This window comes from Microplitis mediator, chromosome 11 (assembly GCF_029852145.1).
Source record: "Microplitis mediator isolate UGA2020A chromosome 11, iyMicMedi2.1, whole genome shotgun sequence".
In the NCBI taxonomy this organism is placed as follows: Eukaryota; Metazoa; Arthropoda; class Insecta; order Hymenoptera; family Braconidae; genus Microplitis; species Microplitis mediator.
In genome coordinates, this window is record NC_079979.1 from 9,780,592 (window position 1) to 9,803,081 (window position 22,490).

Sequence of the window (22,490 nt, forward strand, 5' to 3'; positions counted from 1 at the left end):
AGATTTTAAAAAAAGTATTTTACAGCTTAAAATCTCTAGTTTTGGTGCATTTTTTAAAAATTTTTTAAAAGCTCCGGTTATTGCGCAAACATGAGAAATATCGCGAGACAAAAATTTTCTAATTTTTTTTTTTTTTCCGAAGAGCCCACGGACCGCGGAAAAATTCTTTCAACTAAACGAATGCATAGCTCGTTTAGCAAATTTATTCAGCTTCAATTTGTTTTTTTTTAACCTCGTAGGACGATTTGTCGCAAAGATATCAAACAAAAAATGATCCTTTTGGCTTTAATCTTCGATATTTGAGGTACCAATGATTGCACAGAAAGTTTAAGGGCGGTGTTAAAAACTTGAATAAATTCCCTACAAGACCCTGTCATCATTTTTTGAAAAAAAAATTTTTTTTTACATTTAACATCCATTACAAGTAAGTACAAAAAAATGACTTTTTTTTGGTTTTTAAGTAAATCAACCGGTACTCTGCAAATATCGATAAAAAAAATAATGTTGCCATGGACTTTTTTAGCTTAATGTACCCTCAAGACCCCTGTAAATTTTTAAATTGATCTATCGAACCGTTATTTGGGAATCATCGGTCAAAGTTTTGCTAAACAATTAAAGGAACAAGTTTTGTTCCCGTTAATTGTGTAATCATAATCAAAATGAAAAAATTATTTTTTTCGACTTTTCTCAAATTTTTGCGTTGGTGACTCAGCAAATGCAAGGAAATGACAAAAAAAAATAAAAAATTTCCTAAAAATGTCAAAAAAAAATTTTCGAACACAAAAAAAACAAGTTTCAATTTTTTTTTTTGACATTTTTTGCATTAGTGTATATAAAGAGAAAATCCAACAATACCGGAAGCAAACCCTGTGCGGTTATTTTTTATAAACAACAAATAACATACTTTAATACCACGACCGCGTAAACATGCTGCTCTAAAATAAAAACTATTCATCCGATCAAATCGTAAAAACTCAAATGTTGAAGGGTAAGAAACATAGAAACTGCGCACTAAATTTCAATAAATCAAAATATTGAAAGCTTTTTAAGTGATAAATTGTTCTAGTTAAAATCTCAAATTTATATACAATTTTATTCCCTACAAATTATCTCTGACAAATTATTTTAAAATTCCGCATTGTTTTCTAGCGATTTCCATTTTAATGCCAAGCTCTTAAAATCGATTAGAGCACTATTTTTTAAGGAACTTAACATTAAAACCGAAATAACTAGAAAATTATGTGGTATCTAAAAAAAATTTATCGGACACAATTTGTAGGAAATAAACTTGTCTATAAAAAAGACATTAAGACATTTTATGATAAATCCGATAGTTCCGCCAGAAAAGTAAAAAGTTCTAGAAACTAACTCGAATTTGACTTCCAATAACTTTTAAATAGCCGGATTTATAAATAAATCGAAAAGAGACGTTTTTTATAGGGCGTTAAATTCCCAACAAAAATGTATGCTGGGCTTATCTATACAATGAGCCATAGCCGAGTTCAAAAATTTTAAACAAAAAAAAAATTTTTTTTTCCCATGTTAATTAAATGGGAAATCAAAAATTGCAATGAGCTTCGTCTAGAACTTGTATTTAAGAGCTAATCTTCAGACAGAACTTTTATTTTGTTGTATACTATCGATTTTTGGTGGTGCCTGTAAGAAACAAAAAAAAATTGTTGTTTTTCGACACACTAATATGTGTTATATACTGGGCATTTAACAAAAAAAAATTTTTTTCTACAACCATTTTTTACCGAGTTACAGCATGTTGAAAATCACTCAAAAATTTAGAATTTCTTTTATATCTCTTAATATTTGTTACCCGTGTATTTAAAAAACGAATTTTTAAAAATCAAAAAGTTGCAAAATTTGGAAACGTTCAAAATTAAATAAATCAAATACTTTTATTTTTGGCTCAAATTTTTTTTTAGACTACCTTTGTCTGTTCTAAATGACCTTAAAATTTTCAGAGGGGTTTTTTTTTCGTCAAGGATATTAGTTTTTAAAATAAGAATTTTTTTTTTTGCAATCTCTTAGTGGAAAAATTAGTCCAAGATTGATCTGTGGTGTTCTTCGAAATGATATAAAAAATGAAAAAATCCAACATTACCGGAAGAAATCTTGGTGCGTCTATTTTTTATAAACAAAAAAAACCCTGATTAAAAAAATGTATTTGACAGGATTAAAAAGGATTAAAATTTTAATACTTTCAAATCCTTCTAAATACTGTAAATCCTTTTTTAAAATTCACGATTAATCATATTAAATACTTTTTAATACTAAAATAATCGAAAGGAGTAGAAGGATTTGAAAGGATTCAACTAGCATTTAAAATTTCTAATGCTACCGAATACTTTTTAATCCTGAAATAATATTTTTATTTCGTTATCTTTTTAGGATATAAAAGGATTCAACTAGCATTTAAAATTTCTAATGCTATTAAATACTTTTTAATCCTGAAATAATATTTTTATTTCGTTATCTTTTTAGGATATAAAAGGATTCAACTAGCATTTAAAATTTCCAATGCTACCGAATACTTTTTAATCCTGAAATAATATTTTTATTTCGTTATCTTTTTAGGATATAAAAGGATTCAACTAGCATTTAAAATTTCTAATGCTATCGAATACTTTTTAATCCTGAAATAAAGTTTTTATTTTAATATCTTTTTAGGATATAAAAGGATTCAACTAGCATTTGAAATTTCTAATACTACCGAATACTTTTTAATCCTGAAATAATTTTTATATTTCGTTATCTTTTTAGGATTTAAATGAATTTAACCAGTATTTGAAATTTCTAATGCTACCGAATACTTTTTAATCCTGAAATAATATTTTTATTTCATAACCTTTTTAGGATATAGAAGAATTTCACCAGTATTTAAAATTTTTTATACTACCGAATACTTTTTAATCCTGAAATAATGTTTTCATTCCGTTATCTTTTTAGGATATAAACGAATTTAATCAGTATTTGAAATTTTTAATGCTATTGAATACTTTTTAATCCTGAATCATATTTTTAGGATTAAAAAGTATTTAAAAGTATTTGACAGTTTAAATCATTTCAAATCCTGTTAAATCATGTTTTCAGGATTAAATAGTATTTAACAGAATTAAAAAATTTGAATCATGTTAAGTCCTTCTGAATCATATTTTCAGGATTCGATAGCATTCATAAGGATATAAATTTTTTTAATCCTTTCAAATACTTTTGTTTAATCAGGGAATATTTTTACACCACGACCGCGTAAATAAATTGATCTGAATAAACTTAATTTCGAGCAGCTTATTTACACGACCGTAGTATAGAAATCGTTTATAAAAAATAACCGCACAGGGATTTCTTGCAGTGATGTTGGATTTTCTCATTTTTTATACCATTTCGAAAAACTCCAGAAACCAATCTTGGAATAATTATTCCACCAAGAGGTTAAAAAAAAAAAAAATTTTAATTCCAAAAAGTACTATCTTTGACGAAAAAAAAACCCTTTTGAACATTTCAAGGTCATTCAGACCAAACAAAGGTAGTCTAAAGAAAAATTGGAGCCAAAAAAAAAAAAAAATTTTTGAACTATTCAAGTTCATATACATACGTATATTCGAGTTTATGTCGGTCATGCCTGATCGAACCTAATTATATGTATACATTAGACCGGTTCAAAAAAATCGACTATTTTTTTTTTTCAAAACCCGCAGTGAAATATCTTCCTAGTCATAAAAAAAGAAGCCTGCAGAAACGGGAGCTCTCAATATCAATTTTGAAAGGTCGCTCATCGTAAATTTCTATTTTACGTTTAAATAACATGGAAAAAAAAACTTTTTTAGTTTGAAATTTTTCACCTCGGCAATGGCTTATTGTACAAATAAGCCCAGCATATATTTTTGTAGGGAATTGAACGCTCTACAAAAAAAGTTTCTTATCATTTTTCGACAAATCCATCTGTTCAAAAGTTATCGGAGCTCGAAGTCAAGTCAGAGTAAATTTTGATATCTTTTTACTTTTCCGGCAAAACTATCATACTTATTATAAAATGTCATTGAATTATTTTTGTAGACAATTTTATTTTCTATAAATTATCATTAATAAATTTTTTTTAAATTCTGCATTGTTTTCTAATTATTTTCGTTTTAGTGCCAAGCTCTTAAATTCGATCAGAACACTATTTTTTTAGGAGCTTGGCATTGAAATGGAAATAACTAGAAAACAATGTGGAATTTGAAAAAAATTTATCAATGATAATTTATAGAAAATAAAATTGTCTACAAAAATGATTTAATGACATTTTATAATAAGTATGATAGTTTTGCCGGAAAAGTAAAAAGACATCAAAATTTACTCTGACTTGACTTCGAGCTCCAATAACTTTTGAACAGATGGATTTGTCGAAAAATGATAAGAAACTTTTTTTGTAGAGCGTTCAATTCCCTACAAAATATATGCTGGGCTTATTTGTACAATAAGCCATTGCCGAGGTGAAAAATTTCAAACTAAAAAAGTTTTTTTTTCCGTGTTATTTAAACGTAAAATAGAAATTTACGATGAGCGACCTTTCAAAATTGATATTAAGAGCTCCCGTTTCCGCAGGCTTCTTTTTTTATGACTAGGAAGATATTTCACTGCGGGTTTTGAAAAAAAAAAAATAGTCGATTTTTTTGAACCGGTCTAGTATACATACCTATATCTAATTGCACACGGGTTCATAATTAGTCAGATCTGATCACATGTAATCATGTATAAACCTATGCGTAGCTTCATGTATGGCTCCAGATATAATGCACTAGCCAGACATGATCAAATGATACAAATTAATATTTACATGATGAATAATATCATAATTATATACGAAGATTGATGTGCGTATATATGACCATTTATGAATTCATAAATATTTATATATATATATATATACTTCATATACAGGCATACATTATTCTATATATTATTTCTGAAAAAAAATAAATATTGTTTCAAATTTAATTTTTCCCGTGACTATATTCAAGCGCCCTTCATGCGCCCCAAATAGAGTACAGACCTGATGTTTACATCTGTCAAAATAAAAAATAACTAGATGATGAATTTCACGCTGAAATTTATTCAAGATATTACGCTTAGCAGACAATTTATAATTACTGTGAATTATTTTTTAAATATTCTACATATCTGTAAAATTACGAGTACGTTGCCGTTTTTTTGATTAATGTTTTCATTAATTTGTAATATCCTTTGTAAAATAAATACGACATTGACAGTTCAAGGTCATTTAAAATTTAATTTCTCAATTTCACGTTTTAGGAGATTTTTATCATAACTTATGATTTTAAAATAAAATCTGTATTTTTTTATTTATTTAAAAATTATAAATTTATATGTTTTATTTTTTTTTATAATTTTAATTTAATTTTAAAATTTTTTAGCGTTAGTAAGTTTTTTAGTTCGGGCGCTCGCCACCAGGTGGCGCCACTTTTTTTTACAGAAAAGTGGGGGGCACCCTTGGAGAATGGCCTTAAGGAAAAATAAATAAATAAATAAATATTTAAAAAATAAATCAATAAATTTAACACAAAATTTGTGGTAAAAATTACAATCGAATATTAAATTAAAATAATAAATATTTAAAATTAATAATCTAATAATATTTTGTATAAAGTACATATATAATATGTATTGATTATTCTCTAAATTTAATATTTTTTATAAATAATTAAATATTAAATAATAATGAAAATTAAATATTTAATTAAATTATTAACTTCTAATATTAATTTCTCTACAATAAAATTTGCTCATCAACCTAAGATTCTGTTATTGTAGATTTTATGACTATTAATGGTACTATTCAATTTTTATTCCAGTTCTTACGATGGATAAAACAAATGAAGAAATTTGTAAGGACTGTCACGATTGGAAGATGCTATGGCAGTAATATGGACATAATTAAAAAATGACATTCGAACAATATTATAAAATTTATGTTACACTTAATGGAAGAAAATGAATCTTTATTTATTTAATTTTCAAATTTTAACTAATTTTTTTATTAAATTTGTTGACGATCTTTTTCTAATTCTTTTGTTATTTTATTGCAATTAATTATTTGTATTATACTGTATATTTTCAGATTCTGAATAATTTTTATAACTCAATGAATAACCAGTTATTTTGAAGTTACTTCTATGGTTTCTAATTTTCTTCAAGTATAAACATCTTTTAGAGCTTTTTTTTGGACAAAAATACAAATATATTTTTAATTTATACTTAATTCTATTTCTACTTTTATGCTGAATGTGTGATGCAATAATTATCTGAATCTTCTGATAATAGGAATATTATTCCAGGATATGACAACAATCAATAACGACTTTTATTCAAAGGCAACTATTATTTTTAATATTAGAAATATTATTATAAAAATTTGATTGATTGTACTTCAATGGAAAAATTATTATTTTTATTTTAAAAATATTTATATTATTAATTAATGACACTAAACACTTAAAGTGTGTATTGATGCCTAAACACTTTAAGTGCCTTATTATCTAAAACATTTTATGTGTGTTAAAATTAAACGTTTAAAGTGTTTACTACACTTTAAACACTAAAAAGTGTTTAGTAAGTGACTACAAGTATTTAAATGCTTAAAGTGTTTTAAAACAAAACACTGGGATTTGCAGTGCACATAAAATAAAATAATACTAGGCTATATAAATCATATAGAATTTTTTCAAAATATGACAGCAAATTTGGAATCCTTGCTTTAACATCATCATATAAAAAATTCTTCATTAAACAAAATATGATCTTTTTTTTCAATTTTTCATTCCATTTTTTTTCCAAAAAATTTTTTAAATTTTTAATTTCTACATTTTTTTTCAAAATTAACATCATTTATACGGTCTAAAGTAGAATATAATTGCATCAACTTTACTGATGAGCCCAGCAAGTGTATTCGGGGCGAAACCATTTTTTAAAACATAGTAAATTCAAGATTTTGATTTTATTCGATAAATGTATTTTATTACAGTGCGTACTAATAATATTAGTCCACATGTATTTATTAATACGATGAATCTAATCTAACAAGTCAATAAACAAGACCAGTAAAGCCGTGATTCCTTTAACAAAAAATTATTTTTACTAGTATTATTATTATTATTATTATCATTATTATTATTATTATTATTATTATTATTATAATTATTATTATTATTACCTAGTATTATTGATTACTACCTAGGATTATTAATTATTATTATTATTATTATTATTTTATAGTATTATTAATTATTAGCATTATTATTATCTATCATTATTAATTATCAGTAGTATCATTCTTATAACTCGTTAAGGTTTTATTATTATCACGTAAAAATAATTTTTCATTATTCATATTTTAGTAACATCCCCACCACTAGGGAATTTCCTCGGTTCCACCCCCCGGACGGGGAAACCCTTGCGCCAAGGGCCACATGGTGGGGGCTAGACATGTCTCGCAGGATCCTGTCCCTACTACTAAAATTATAGTCTTCTTTCCCTACTATGAAGCTTCGTGGCGTAAAATTGCCATACGCAAATAAAAAATTGAATACCATAGAGAAAAACCTGACGAATCTCACGGTACAAAAACCTGGTAAAAAAAGTTTTAATTTTTTTTGTTATTAACAAAAACGTTTTGCAAGTAAAGCCTCAGTCGACTTTAACGGAATACTCGATGAAGATTTTTCTCATGCAGTTAATTAAATGTACAAAATATAATAATTTATTCTTTTCTGGATCGTTTGGTCACAAAGTTTATACGAAAATGTTAATTATTAATTATGAAAATAATTTATTTAATTTTATCAATACAAAAAAAATACTAGCCTAACAGCTGCCTCATGTATCGACGTGGTCTGCGCCTATCCAAAGTAAGGAGAAGTTGCGCGCGTCGCCATGAGTTATTTAAATTCCAAGCGCGTGAATAATTTTATATCAGGCAATTATTCATTTTAATATTATAAATTCGAGTAATTAATGAGAATTCTTTATTACAATTGATAAAAATATTAAAATATACTGTAGTAATATTTAAAAAAACTTATAATTTCACAAAAATTATTAATTTCCTAATTATTTAAAATTGGAATTTCAAATAACTAATGGCAACGCGCGCAACTTCTCCTTACTATGGATATGCCCTGACCACGTCGGTACCTAAAGCAGCTGTTAGGCTAATATTTTTTTGTGATGATAAAATCAAACAATTATATTCCTAATTAATAATTAACATTTTCGTATAAACTTTGTGACCAAACGATTCAGAAAAGAATGAATTATCATATATTGTACATTTAATTAACTGCATGAGAAAAATCTTTATCCAGTATTCCGTTAAAGTCGACTGAGGCTGCACTTGCAAAACGTTTTTGTTAATAACAAAAAAAATTACGACTTTTTTTGCTAGGTTTTTGTACCGTAAGATTCGTCAGATTTTTCTCCATTTAATTCAATTTTTCATTTCGTATGCCAATTTTTCGCCACAAAGCTTTGTAGCAGGAAAAGTAGACTATTACAAATCGTTTTTAATCGCTTCTTTTAATAATCTTATTATATATTATCTCTTAAAACGATCAATCGGTTTTCGATAATTAATGATAAACTATAGTAGTTACATTTCATACCGGATTGTTTGTTAATTACATTTTCGAAATATTAAATGTATTGCTAGATTTTTTTCAAATTACAAAAAATTATGTATCATTCATTTATACCCTAGCGGTTTCACCGCGACGGTGAAAACACGGTCGAATCACGGTGTTTTTACCGTGAAAACACGTCTTCCGTGTTCTGACAGTGAAGCGGCGGAGATTCGACGGTGAATTTACGGTGGTTTCTGTGCAGTCACGCTACTATGTACCGACCGGGTCCACACTGTGTTTTTACGGTGGTTTAAGGGTGTTTCGAAAGCGAGTTCACATTGTTCCGACAGTGAATTTCCAGTGTTTTCATAGTGGTTTCACAGTGGTTGGCAGTAATTTCCACGGTGAGCTCACGGTGGTCCCACGATGGCCTCACAGTATTTTCGCGTGGATTTTTCAGCGTTTTTTCTGTGGTAGTTCGGTATTTTCTCGTTGTTTTCACGATGATTTCATGGTTTCTTCACCATTGATATATTTTTTTCTTATAGTTTCCAAATCTCTGTCAATCATATTTTCTTATTTTCTCAGTATTTTTGATAAGTATCTTTTCTAAAGTGTATTGTTAAATTATTAAAATGAACAAAGCTTATCATTTTAAGTTATCTTATCAATATGAGTACACAGAAAAAAGGAATTTCTTGGCGCCAAAAAGTTGCACTCACTCCAAGAAAATTTTGACTTGCCCTAAAGAAATTTAAGCATAATGAATTGAAAACAAAAATTTTTTTGTGGCGAGAAAGAATTTTCTGAATTCAAAAAAAAATTTTTTTAGGCGAAAACAAAATGTTATTGCGTCAAAAAATTTTTCTAGTCCCAAAGTGAATTTTTTTTTTATTCAATTATGCAAAATTTTATATAATTGAGTTCTAGCAAATTCTATTTAATAGCGATTTCTGAGTAAATATGCCGCGCAGGTTTGTGAATCATTATATTTTGTAATATACTTTCTATACGACTAAATAATGTAACATTATTCGAAAAAAATGATTTTACAATGATTCATAAATCTTATAAAGTCTATGAAATTTTTCAATTTACCGCATTCATAAATGTTGTAAAGTACGCAAACTTTTTTAAAATTTTTGAAAATAAGCTAATAAGATCATTAGTGAGATAGTTAACGACATTTCGATGTTTGAATAATGAATTTAGTTATGAAAAACTTAGATTTCAAATTTAAAATATTGTATGGTTAAGTTTGAAAAATTTTAACTTCTCATTTACATAATTTACCAAAAAAAGTATTTATTGCCCCGCTACTAGTGGGTATACCGCTATTGGTCTCGTTACGCTATAAACAATTATATAATTGAATGTAATACAAATCAGAAAATCAATCATTTATTAGATATCTTTAATTTTCTAAAGTTCATTTGTGCTTATATAAATTCAATCAATCCATACACTCAAGTGTGTGATTTGGCACAGTGGATAGCAGATCAGACTTTGAATGCGAAGGCGCTGGGATCGATTCTCCGAGCCAGCGGTAATTTTTTTTTTTTTTTTTCGCTATAAAATTTATGGACACACCATGGAACGATGCACTCACTGTGGAAATACGGTGAATTCACGGTTAAAAAACTGTCAAGCCATCGGAAAGCCATTGTAAACTCACCGTGGATATCGCTGAAAACCACTGTGGAGCCACCGTAGTTTTACGGTGGTTTCACCGTAAAACCACCGTGAGATTACTGTGACCTTACAATCGAAACACCGTGGAAACACTCTTTAAGTGCAATGGAAACGCGGTCGGAATACAGTGGCGTGACTGCACAAAAAATACCGTGATTCACTGCATTACAAAAATACTTTGATTTCACTGCATTACAACCACGTTTTCACAGTCGTTCCACGGTGTTTTAACGGTGTTTTTACTGTAAGGTCACCGTGGCGCTGAAACCGCCAGGGTAATTGAATGAAAAAAATCCCCAGTAATACTTACACCCCCGGTAATTCCCACACTTACCCTAACTCTTTGTGATCATCTATATTACTTCTGGTTTTAGAAAGCTTCTTAAAGCCAAAAAAGTGTGCATAGAAAAAATAGGATTCATTGACACAAAAAATCTTTACTCGCCTAAAGAAAATTTTTACTTACTCCAAGAAAGTTTTGCATTGTGAATTGAAAACAAAAATTTATTTAAGACTAGAAAAAATTACTGGGTGCAAGGAATTTTTTCTTGATCAAAAAAATCTTTTCTCGCCCGAAGACAATTCTCGTATTCAATTCATAATGCATAAAATTTCTTGGTGTAAATTAAAATTTGTTGCTGCAAGGAATCCTTTTTTTGCGTATTTTATAAATTTAGTAGTGATATGTGGGCAGTCACGTAGAGACTGCAAGTTGCTCGTTTCTGTTAATTTTTGTTCAAAAACATTTAATTATTTAAGCATAATCCCGAGCAAAATGTTACAAAAAAAATCCTCATTGGTTCTTTCTAACTTCTTAAATTCTCGAAGATTTATACGAAATTTAACTCTTTTCGAGTTCGAAGAACTTGAACATGCATTAATAAATAATGTTTTCGAGTGTCGTGAGTTGGGAAACAGTTGTAGGGGAAAAGGAGTTCAATTTTACGAAGGGGCAATTAAACCAGTAAGCTCAAAAAATCGGAAAATATAAAAAAATGAGTCGTCCTATTCGAATGATGTTTTAAGACACTAATTTTTAATCTGACCAAGGTTTGAAACTATTTTGAAGATTTAATTTTGAAAAATTCAAGTTCATGTGTTCTTCGGCATCTCAACTTTTTTATCAGCTCTTGACAAATTGCTTAATTGTTTTGTAATTTTCTAATGTATTCTCGAAATTTTTTTCGTCAAATCGTCTGACATATATTGGTGATAAATTTCTAAATTTACTTCTAGCAAAATAGTTCTTGAATAATTTTTTTTATACGAATTATTTCAATAAAATCATATGGGGACAATGAAACCACTACTCTCAGGAAAGATTGAACCGCGCTGTGAGCATCTGATATGTGCACGCATCTTGAATGAAAGTAAAAAAAAGCCAACTCAACCAAGAAAAAAAAATACTTACGTTAACAGAAGTTTTAAAAGTGATGATACTCTTGGTTCAATTGCCCCTGCAAAGGGAACGATTAAACCATTTGATGCAGTTGTACAATTTCATATTTATTAAAAATTTGTATCATTTTTATCATAGCTCCTTGGGCTTATAAACATTATTGTGAATAGACTTTCGAGCTCTTCAAGCTCGAAAATACGTTTAGTTGCGATTGTTTTCTTATGATCTTTTCAAACTCAAACTCATTTTAGTATATTATATCATGATTTAGCCGGGAAAAATGACATAACAAGTTATTTTTTCAACTCTTCGTCTTCGATATTTTTTCAACTAATTGACGAATTTTGATGATTAATGTCGTAATCAGCGCATTTCGTTAAGTTTTTGAGCTACTTAAATTTCGAGAATGATAAGTGCAGTTGTTTTCCAGATATTCGCGAAAAACTTCTTTTTAACATTTCTTTCCCCGACGATACTTCTCGAACGAGTAAACCGACTGAGGGGGTGGCAATGACCGCGTTTTATTGAGTTCTAGAGCTGATCAGATTTTTAAATTGATTTATCGAGTCGTTTTTGAGAAAGTTACACACACACACACACACATACTCGGGTGGTCCCTTTGGAATAACTATTTTTCATTTTCACTTCCACATTAGAATATTGTTGTAAGCATTAAAAAAAATTCCCTGCAAGTTGAGGCCCTTAATTTAAATTTAAGGGGGGGTAGGGTTTTAGAATTATTTAAAAAAAAATTTTTTTTTAATTTTTTTTCTGAATGAACAATATGTCAAGAATATTGTGTACAAATTTTAAATCAATACGAGTAAAACTAACGGAGTTACGGCGTTTCAAATGACCGGCCGGGATACCTGATTTTTATACCTGCCCGACCTGCCCCTACATACTCCTAGTAGAAATCAGCTGCAATTTTCTTTGTTCTTCCGAATCCCTTTCTCCGGCAGTGTGTCTTTCAAAGGATGTAAACTGATGACTCAAGATAAGTATAAAAATTCATATTCTTTGATTGATAGTTTATTTCAAATTTTCACGAATAAAAAACTTTAAATGGATTTTCCCGAAAACGTTATTTTTAAAGTCCGTGAACATCATAACTCAAAATGTACTGAACCGATCCCTTTGAAAATTTGAACATTACTTCTTCACATAAATCAACAGGTAACTACGAAGAGTTTTTTTTTGTTTTTCATTTTTTTCTATTTTTTAATAACAAATTAACCGCGATTTTTTGAGCTAAAATCGCGTTTTTCACTTCCAAGTGCTGCAAAAAATCGAAAAAAAAAAAAAAAAAAAAAAACTCTTCGTGGTTACCTCGAGAAATACATCAACTTTAAAATGCATATCGATTTTTTTTTTTCCGATGATCCGGTAACGAGTTATGATGTTCACCGCAAAACAACTTTTTTTCGAGGCGCCTCCGGAGATTCAACGTCACCAGCTTACTAATCAATATTTTTCGTTGAAAATTTTTTCTGATATTCTTTAAAAGTTGTACAATAATATGTGATTAAGTTTAATAAAATGATATTACTCATCTCGCCGGGAAAAAATCACAAAAATATGCTTCTTTTTCGCCTTTAAACCCCCCCCCCCTCCCCTTAAAGTACATTACGTTTGATTTTTAAATACTCGGGAAAAGTGGGATTTCATAAATAATTATCAATGTTGTTTTGTCGTCTCCCGAGTCAAAATCTGAAATATGGTTTTAGCCTAGCTACCCTCAATTCTTTTGTTAACAGGCCTGCCGCTCACAGTTGAACTGTAATTTTGATCTCCATGCCCTCAAAGTAGCATTGGGAGGGCAAAATCATATTTTCAAAGTGATTTTAGAACTGTGATTCTATCCTCCATTGCTTAAAATTCAATTTAAGACAGCATTTTGTTGGACTTATACATTTTTTAACTTTTGTCAGTCGATTATATATTTTTAAGTCCAAAATAAAATTGTAAAATTATTCTAGACTTAGAAAATTTTTCAACTCTTTTAAATCCATTGAATTTTTCGAAGTCCCGAATTTTTTCTTATATATGTTTATTAGGGTGGCGCAAAAAAACCGACTATTTTTTTTTTATCTATCTCACATGAAAATTTGTTGGTTTACGATGTTTTAAGAAGCCTCTCCACAAATCAGCTCGATAAAAAATTTTTAAGAGGTCGCTCACGAATTTTGAAAATATAGAAAATGATCGAAATTCGGATTTTCATTAAAAAATTTTTTTTTTTCTCGTGGCAGCAATAGTTTATATTTGTAAAATCATGACTATGCTGAAAATTTCAGCCCAAAATTTAAATATTTAAACGGTGCTCAAGAAGTTTGAATGTTTCCGAGCGCAGTCTCTTGGACGTTTTTGAGCGACCCTTAAATATTAATAATAAAGCTTCTCGATTTTTTCATCATCAATTTGCATGACAATGAATGAAAATACAACCCGAGAAATAGAAATGATAAGTTATTTACATACTTTTTTATTTTTTAATCCAATTTGTAGGTTTTTTCGCTTATTTAAAACTTACCAAATTTTATTGTTTAAGACTGTTCTGTATATTTTTGGTTATGCAAAATTTATATTCAAGTGAAATGCCAATAATTGAGTTATAAAAACTAATTCAAACTAATAGTTACATATTATCAGTTAATATTCGAAATTTTTGAGCGCCGTTTGAATATTCAAATTTTGGGCTGAAATTTTCAGCATAGTCATGATTTCACAAATATAAACTATTGCTGCCACAAGAAAAAAAAAATTTTTTTAATAAAAATCCGAATTTCGATCATTTTTGATATTTTCAAAATTCGTGAGCGACCTCTTGAAAATTTTTTATCGAGCTGATTTGTGGAGAGGCTTTTTAAAACATCGTAAACCAACAAATTTTCATGCGAGATGGAAAAAAAAAAAATCTGTCTATCGGTTGACCCTGCGGGCCAGCCCCAAAACTTCCCGCTGTTTTCAAGCTCCTTGAGCTCGAAAACATTGTTGTAAATGCATTTTCGAGCTCGAAAATGCTTTTGTATCTCATTGTTTTTGAAAAAAACCGTTTTTAGCATTTCTTTCTCCCACGATATCTCACGAACGAATTGACCGATTTTGATGGTTGAGGCGGCAACCAACGTGTTTTATTAAGTTCTAGAGCTGATCAAATTTTGAAGTCGATCGTTCGAGTCTTATCTGAGAAATCAATAAAAAACTAAAAAAAAAAATTTTTTTTTCCGTAATTCGCCAATATTTTCGAGTCTACTTGATCGAATGATCTGAAATTTTCAGAAAAGTTGATGGCCAACGAGCTCTTTTGATTGCCGCCTTAACCATCCAAATCGGTTCATTAGTGAAAAGATATAGACAAGTCACACACACACACACACACACACACACACAAACACACACACACACACACACACACACACACACACACACACACACACACACACACACACACACACACACACACACACACACACACACACACACATACACACAGACACTCGGACATGATTTTGAAAATAGTCAGAATAGCTTCCTAGGACCTCAAAACGTCGACATCTGATGAAATTTCGATTTTCGCAAATCGGGGTGAAAACAATAACTTCCCAATTTTTCGAAAATCGTCGATTTTCTTAGCGGGAAGTTAAAAATAGTCGGTTTTTTTGCGCCACCCTAATGTTTATATTATCCTGACGGTTTTGAAATTTCGATTAAATGAATATTTATTTTATCCAATCGATATTCAAATATTTTCTTAATAATAACTGTTTTGAATTAATAGTTTAAGTGTTTTTTCAAAGTTAGAAAAAAAGAAAAAAAAATGTCTACTACGGTCTAAATAAACTATTGGCCACACTCTTATAAACCAAAAAAATCTTTGTTAAGATAAAAATTATGAAGATACGTTGACTTTTTAGAAAAAGTACTTAACTAATCAAATAAAGTAAAGTAATTGACTCATCAAATTTATTTTTTTTGATTTAATAAATTTTGATAAATTAAAATAAATAGATATCTAGAATTGTGGCTTAGATCAAATATTCATTATTTATTGTTAATTTATTTTAATACAATTAATTTATTCAAGCTCTTCAGTATTAATTAGTTCAGCTATAAACATACGATCACCAATTTCCACTGAAATACAAATTGATGTTAGAATCGATTCTGACATCAATTTTTTTTCATCTTTCGCTAACGTGATTGTTTATACTTGTTTTATCTTTATACTATAAATTAATTTACAAACATTTGTAACGTTTTTTCTTAAAAATTCACGATTATGACAGCCATTTTAATCTTATAGCTTATAACGTTCCTTACTATTCGTCACAACCCACGGCGGAGTGTGGTGTGTGCAAAATAGCCGTTATGGCCCACCGATGGTAAGACTAAAAATGAAATAATAAACGAAACAAAAAAAATCCCTTGGAGGTGTCCACGATCCCCACTGGACACACAGCTCTTCCCAGGCTGGGTTAGATAACCAAATCGGGCGCCAGTTCGTCTCCCCCACGAACAAAATATAATCAACAATAAATAAGAAATGAAAATGAAAAATGAAATAATAAAAATACAGAGAGCAGTTTCAGGTGTTGGAAAAGGATAGCAAGAAAGAGACAGTATGCAATAAATAAACAATAAAATTAAATAGATCCCAGGTTGGTAGCCATTTACAACCCGTTATATTTTAAATTATAACAAAAAATTGTTTCAGCGGGTATTAACAATAATAAACAATAATGTAAATAATAACAGTTCACTTCAACATAAATTTTACCCACTGGTTAAGTAAAATAATAAGGAATGATCACAAATAATAATTTACATATGGGTAGATATTTACCGCAAAATAATAAATAAACCAAATAATATTTTCGCATTAAATCATAAATGTTCCCAGATAATAATTAATTAATTGTAAATATCTACCGCAACTAAAATAAAACGTTCCCAATAATACTCAAAACTAGGATGATTAATAAATGTAAATATTATTAATTATTCACCGTCATACCATATGAACAGTCACCAATAATTATTCAATAATAAAATATAATAAATATTACTTTCCAAGTTTTGGGTAAATTTCCGCTGGGACAAGCAAGTACGCAGGTATTTATATACGTTGAACTCTACTATAAGTATTGCGCTCTCTCTCTCACTCACACGTGTGAGATATACAAATGGCCACCAACGTGGGAACAAATTACACGTCAATGTATAAAGCACAAAGGTACTTACAGTCTTCGTTGTAATATAAAATGCGCACAGGTTCCATTGGCATAAATTATTAATTTGGCAATAGTTATTGCAGCAACTCAAATCAACCCCGATTGCCAAGTGTCCAATACACTTTTTAAATTTCAATAATTGCCAAATGGCGTCCCAACAAAAAATATTTTACGGCAACAGCAACACACCTTGCTCTTACAATTGCTTTTCCACGTCTGACCATGGCAGCACGTGAGTCCCATGCCGGCACCTCGGCCGGTGCCATCTTATAATGTTTTCTCACCTCAACCAATGGAGCAATATACCTGTCGCATGTTAATTTACTCATCAACACCAACATGATGCATGACTTGTTTTTGGTGTAATTTGTCTATTCCCGACATTAAATGACCATTCGCACATTTCAGAGCCAATTATAAATGTATTTTATAGATAAATCTCACATTGATTTATCTATAAAACCCGTAAATGTATTTATAATAAATAAATTTACTGAGACCAACTGTTGCGTTGCCGCGCATGCGTCGACCAACCAAAATAATAATAATAATAATCAAATAAATAAATACGCAATTATTTATCTCAGCGTATATAAAATCCATGTATCCGTTTATAAAATTCAGTAAATTTTACTGAGTTAGATGCAATTTTTACCTAGGAAATCAAACAAATAATAGAGACACAGTAAATAAAATAAGATAATACATAAAATAATAATAATAATAGCAATGATAATAATAATGATATGTGAGACGTGTTGAGCAGCGTGTGCTGCCATCTGTTGCCCTGCTCCGACCTAATGCGAAGATGTCGCGATATTTAAATATCGTGACAAGCTGACATCCTCTTTGTTCCCCTTACCTACTAACGACGATCCGATAAGGATCTCTTCCACAATTAAAAAGTAGGTTTCGGAGGGTATTTTTAATTCTGCCGACTGTAAATTTACCCTACATTTGGTAAAAGCGGAGAAAACTCCCAAAGTAAGGTCAGATTTACAGTTCTGTTCAATAGCTTGCCTTATTGCTCGAATGTGATTTTACCCTCAATACCCTCATATAACCATGATTTCAGCCTCAATAACGTAATTTAGAATATGGAGGGCAAATCCACATTTCAAATTTTGACTCGGGCTGTTAATTTAATTTGAAAGTGTTATTAAAGTCAATTCAATAACTCTATCACAACAAATTTACTGCTGGTCGTAAGGGCAGACATCAAATACATTTTTAGAGTCAAGTCTGGTCATATTTTTTAAAAATAAATTAATTTCATTTTATCAAAGATGTATTTATTTTCATTAGTTTAACAAATTATATTAGTTATCATATATAATGAATTTAATTATTTTTAAAAAATATGACCAGACTTGACTCTTCAAATGTATTCAATGCCTGTCCCCACGACCAGCAGCACTCGCTTAGCTCGTGCCGCAAATGTCGGGGCAGGCATCAAAAACATACTTATCAGCATTTAAAGTTAAAAAAAAGTAGAATTAATAAGTACTTTCGACCGGCTATGAAGAAAAATCGGATACACTACACAGGCGAAAAGTTGAAACTCGGACGCGCAGGGCGGAAAATTAAACTTTCGGCCCTTGTAGTATAATATTCTATTTTCGTTTTCTCTTTTAATAACTTTTCAGTAACACAGAATAGTTGAATCTCGTTAATATTTTTATGCATCTTATCGAATGAGCCTCATATTTCAGTACTGTTTTACTATATTCGACAAGAATTACCTATTCATTTATTGAAATTTAGCTGTTGCATTCGATCTTCTACTTTTTAATAAATTCATGGAACTGCTCCAATTCAGATTACTGCCGTACAACACTTTTAAAATCTCAACATTAAAGTATACATAAAGTATTTTTTCTAAATTGACAAGCATAAATATAATTGACTTTATAAGCTTTATATGAACCTTTAAACGTCACCGTCCATCTTACGGATTTAAATAATTACATAAATAATAAAAAATCTACTTCCATTTCGGCTGCCAAATAGCCTTTCATTTTGTTATGAATTAAATAATCTGTAAATGTTATAACTATTTTATATTTTCGAAGTATTTCGTTTATAAGTTTTGATGTTTCGAACGTAACTGTACGCCTTATAATTACAACTGGTCTCGTCATCACGATAACGTCTTTAATTGTTATCGGATCCCGATAAAATTTTCTACATTTATTCTATAGGCGATTATCTTGATCAATTTCGAAGATGAGCTAAATCGGTCGATTAGTTTAAAAGTTATGGCTGTTTGAAATTTTCACGATTTCTTGAAAAAATGAGTTCTTATTTACTGTTAAAGTTTGTATAATTTTAAAACTAAAACTGATAAGCAATTTTCGTAAAAAGCATCTTAATGCTTGTTTGATAAGCTTTAATGATTTACCTTCAACTTTATTTTTCGACTATTTCTTCCAATAATTTGATAGCGAGAGTTTGGATATCATCAAGAAAATTATAAAATAGGGTTTTGATTCCGGATAACTTATATATTTACCATTATAATCTAATTTCGTTATAAACAAGATAATCTGTAAGCGTTACCACTATTTTATATTTTCAAAGTCTATATATATAAATATGTAAACGGGGCGGCGCAAGTCAACTGTGTCTCTATACCGATGTCATATACCTGTTTAACCTTTCTCGTATCCAAATTTATTATAACAATAAATGAATATAAATTATAATTGTTATTTACCTATTTGTTTATTTATCTATCATTATTCTCTACCAATTCCATGAGAAATCTTTGAGCTTAATTTTTAAGTTTTCATTTCGAAGTTTCTAAATGTTCGCTTGCGCCGTTTTTGATCATTTTTATTAATTTATAAATCCCGAATTTTTTATGAATTGTGTGAGGTTCCATCAATACATATTTTATTACGTGTGTATATTTTCGTTTCTAACCATGTCTACTCAAAGTCAGTTTATCAACCCGAGATTTTAGTGATACGTGATTAATATTAACAATATTTGAATCGCGTATTAAGAATATCGGATTGAAAAATTGATATTCAACCTTTGTAAAAATGAAAAAGAGCCGCCTTCGTTTTAAACTAAGCGTGAGATAGCAAAAAGTCAGGGAGGTGCTGAAGATTTTCGAAAAATCTACCTTTCATTCTGGCTGCCAGATGGCATTTTTTTTCTTTTGTAATGGTTCTGAAGATGATTTTTTTTTTTTTTTTTATAACAATTTGGGTTTTTAGTTGATATTTACTGAATAACGGAATTGAGAGTAAAAATGCAGGTGACAATGATCAGGATATTTCATTATTTACGAAAAAACGTCCCCTTAGTTGAGTCGCTTAAGTTATTCGTTGTAGAGATTTGATTATACTTGTAAATAAAGTATTTGTCAATAATTTTTGCGAAGATTATCAAATGTAATCCTTTATTTTCTTACTAATGGGTGAAATTAGCATAAAGTATGTATTTTAAATAGGAAAATTTCAAATTCAAATATATAGTACTTATAATTAACATTGACAGCTGAAACAATCAGGAAATTTTTATTCATGTCGACAACAATATTCCGAAGTAGGAGTGGATAAAAAATAGATGTTTTACACGGACCACGTTAACACACACGCACAAACATACAAATACTGGCCTATGTCTGAAAATGTCAGAATAGCATCCTAGGAACTTCAAACGTCGGCGTTTGATGAAAACTCGATTTATAAAAATCAGTGTGAATGCAATAACTTCCCGAACGTTATTGAACTTGCAATTTTATTAGCGAGGAGTTGAAAATATCTATTTTAATTCTAACATTGTTGGCTCAATTCGTTGCATTAATACGAATACAATCTCCATCATATTCACACATATGTCAATACGGTAAACACTGTATTCATGCGCATAGCCAAAAAACTTATAGTAGTCTTTGATGAAAAATTGCGACATATTCTTTTCGTCTCTATAAATGGCGGTGTATATTACTAAGAAATGAAAAAATCTCATCACTTCTATGTCAGTATTACTCGATTTTCATTGCTAATATATATTTATTACTAAGAATCTACTTCACTCAATATCGCCTAAATAATTTTTTAAAACAAATTATCTAAACTTATTCATTAATGACACATGCATTTTACATAACATTACGATTTTTACGAAAATTTGAAAATATTAAGAGTTATTGTTTTGCAATAATTATCCGGCAGCGTATAAATTGTTCAATTAATCACGAATCGCAAAAATCGCAAAAACTTTTAGAACAAAAATTCGTTACAAAAATAAATAAAATACCTTGTTGGATGCAAAGGTCAAATAATTTAATACTTGATACAGTATAAGTAGAGCAAGAAATTGTCCCAGTGCACAGAATAGTGGATGGATAGCTATTATTTCCGGTATGAGGCTGAAGTACACAGAGTCGTCACTGCACAGGCGTCGATCAATAGAGGCGAGGAAAAACTAATGGGTGATGACATATTACTCGAGATACAAGTTTTTAACTTCCCGCTAAGAAAATTGATTATTTTCAGAAATTCGGGAAGTTATTGGTTTTACCCCGATTTTTGAAAATCGAGTTTTCATCAAATGTCGACGTTTTGAGGTCCTAAGGAGCTATTCTGACTATTTTTAGAAGGATGTCCGAGTGTATGTATGTGTGTGTGTGTGTGTGTGTGTGTGTGTGTGTTTGAGGTGGTAATCAAAAAAGTTTTTTGGCCGGCAACTTTTCTGAAAATTTTAAATCGATCAACCGAATGGACTCTAAGATATAAAAGAAATAAAAAAAAAAAAATTTTATTTCGGTTTTTTTCAAATTTTTCAGAAATGGCTCAATCGATCAATTCCAAAATCTAATCAGCACTAGAATCCAATAAAACGCGTCGATTGCCGCCTCAACCATCTCAATCAGTCAATTCGTTCAAGAGAAATCGATTCAGAAAGAAATGGTTAAAAGCGGTTTTCGTCGATTATCTTCGAAGGGACTCATCCGATCAATTCCAAAATTTAATCAACTCTAAAACTCAATAAAACGCGTCGATTCCCGCCTCAACCATCGAAATCGGTTTATTCGTTCGCGAGATATCGTGGGAGAAAGAGATGCTAAAAAACAGTTTTTGTCGAGAACGATGGCAAACAAACGTATTTTCGAGCTCGAAGTGCTTGAAAATGTACTCACGACAAAGTCTTCGATTGTATTTGTCCTCATAGTCGATTTTTCAAAGAATTTCGTCATAAACTATCATAATTAGTTGAGTAGAGTTCAAAAATAACATTCGTTAAAAAATTTATATATGTATGTATATGGGGCATTTCACGCCAAATCGACCACTTTTGAAACCGACCCCTTTATATTTGCCTGAAAATCTATTTTTTTTTTCTACCCCATCAAAAACGTTTCTCATAATTTTTTCAAATTTTTTCACCCAACTAAAAAAAATTTATAAATTTTTGAAAAAAAACGGCTTTTTTTATATTGAATAGCTATAAATTTTTCAAAATTCGACTGATTGGGACGTTTTTTTTTTCTATTTTTTGTTCTTAAATGTCCTTTTTGAAAAA

The 22,490-nt window shown here is 29.5% G+C and overlaps 1 protein-coding gene across 3 annotated transcripts in view; it reads right to left on the reverse strand.

Annotated features, from left to right (window-relative positions):
• The window catches only part of LOC130677078 (uncharacterized), a 123,148-nt gene extending 101,809 nt beyond the window's left edge, over positions 1-21,339 (reverse strand). The window contains exons 1-2 of one of the 3 annotated variants that reach the window (XM_057483665.1): positions 21,225-21,289; positions 11,731-11,776 (exon numbers count right to left, since the gene is read on the reverse strand). The gene's annotated coding sequence lies outside the window, so the exon portion shown is untranslated. Of the gene's footprint in view, positions 1-11,730; positions 11,777-21,224 lie in introns of all 3 variants that reach the window. The other 2 variants (XM_057483664.1, XM_057483666.1) reach the window with 2 other exon arrangements.
• Positions 21,340-22,490: the final 1,151 nt, after the last annotated feature.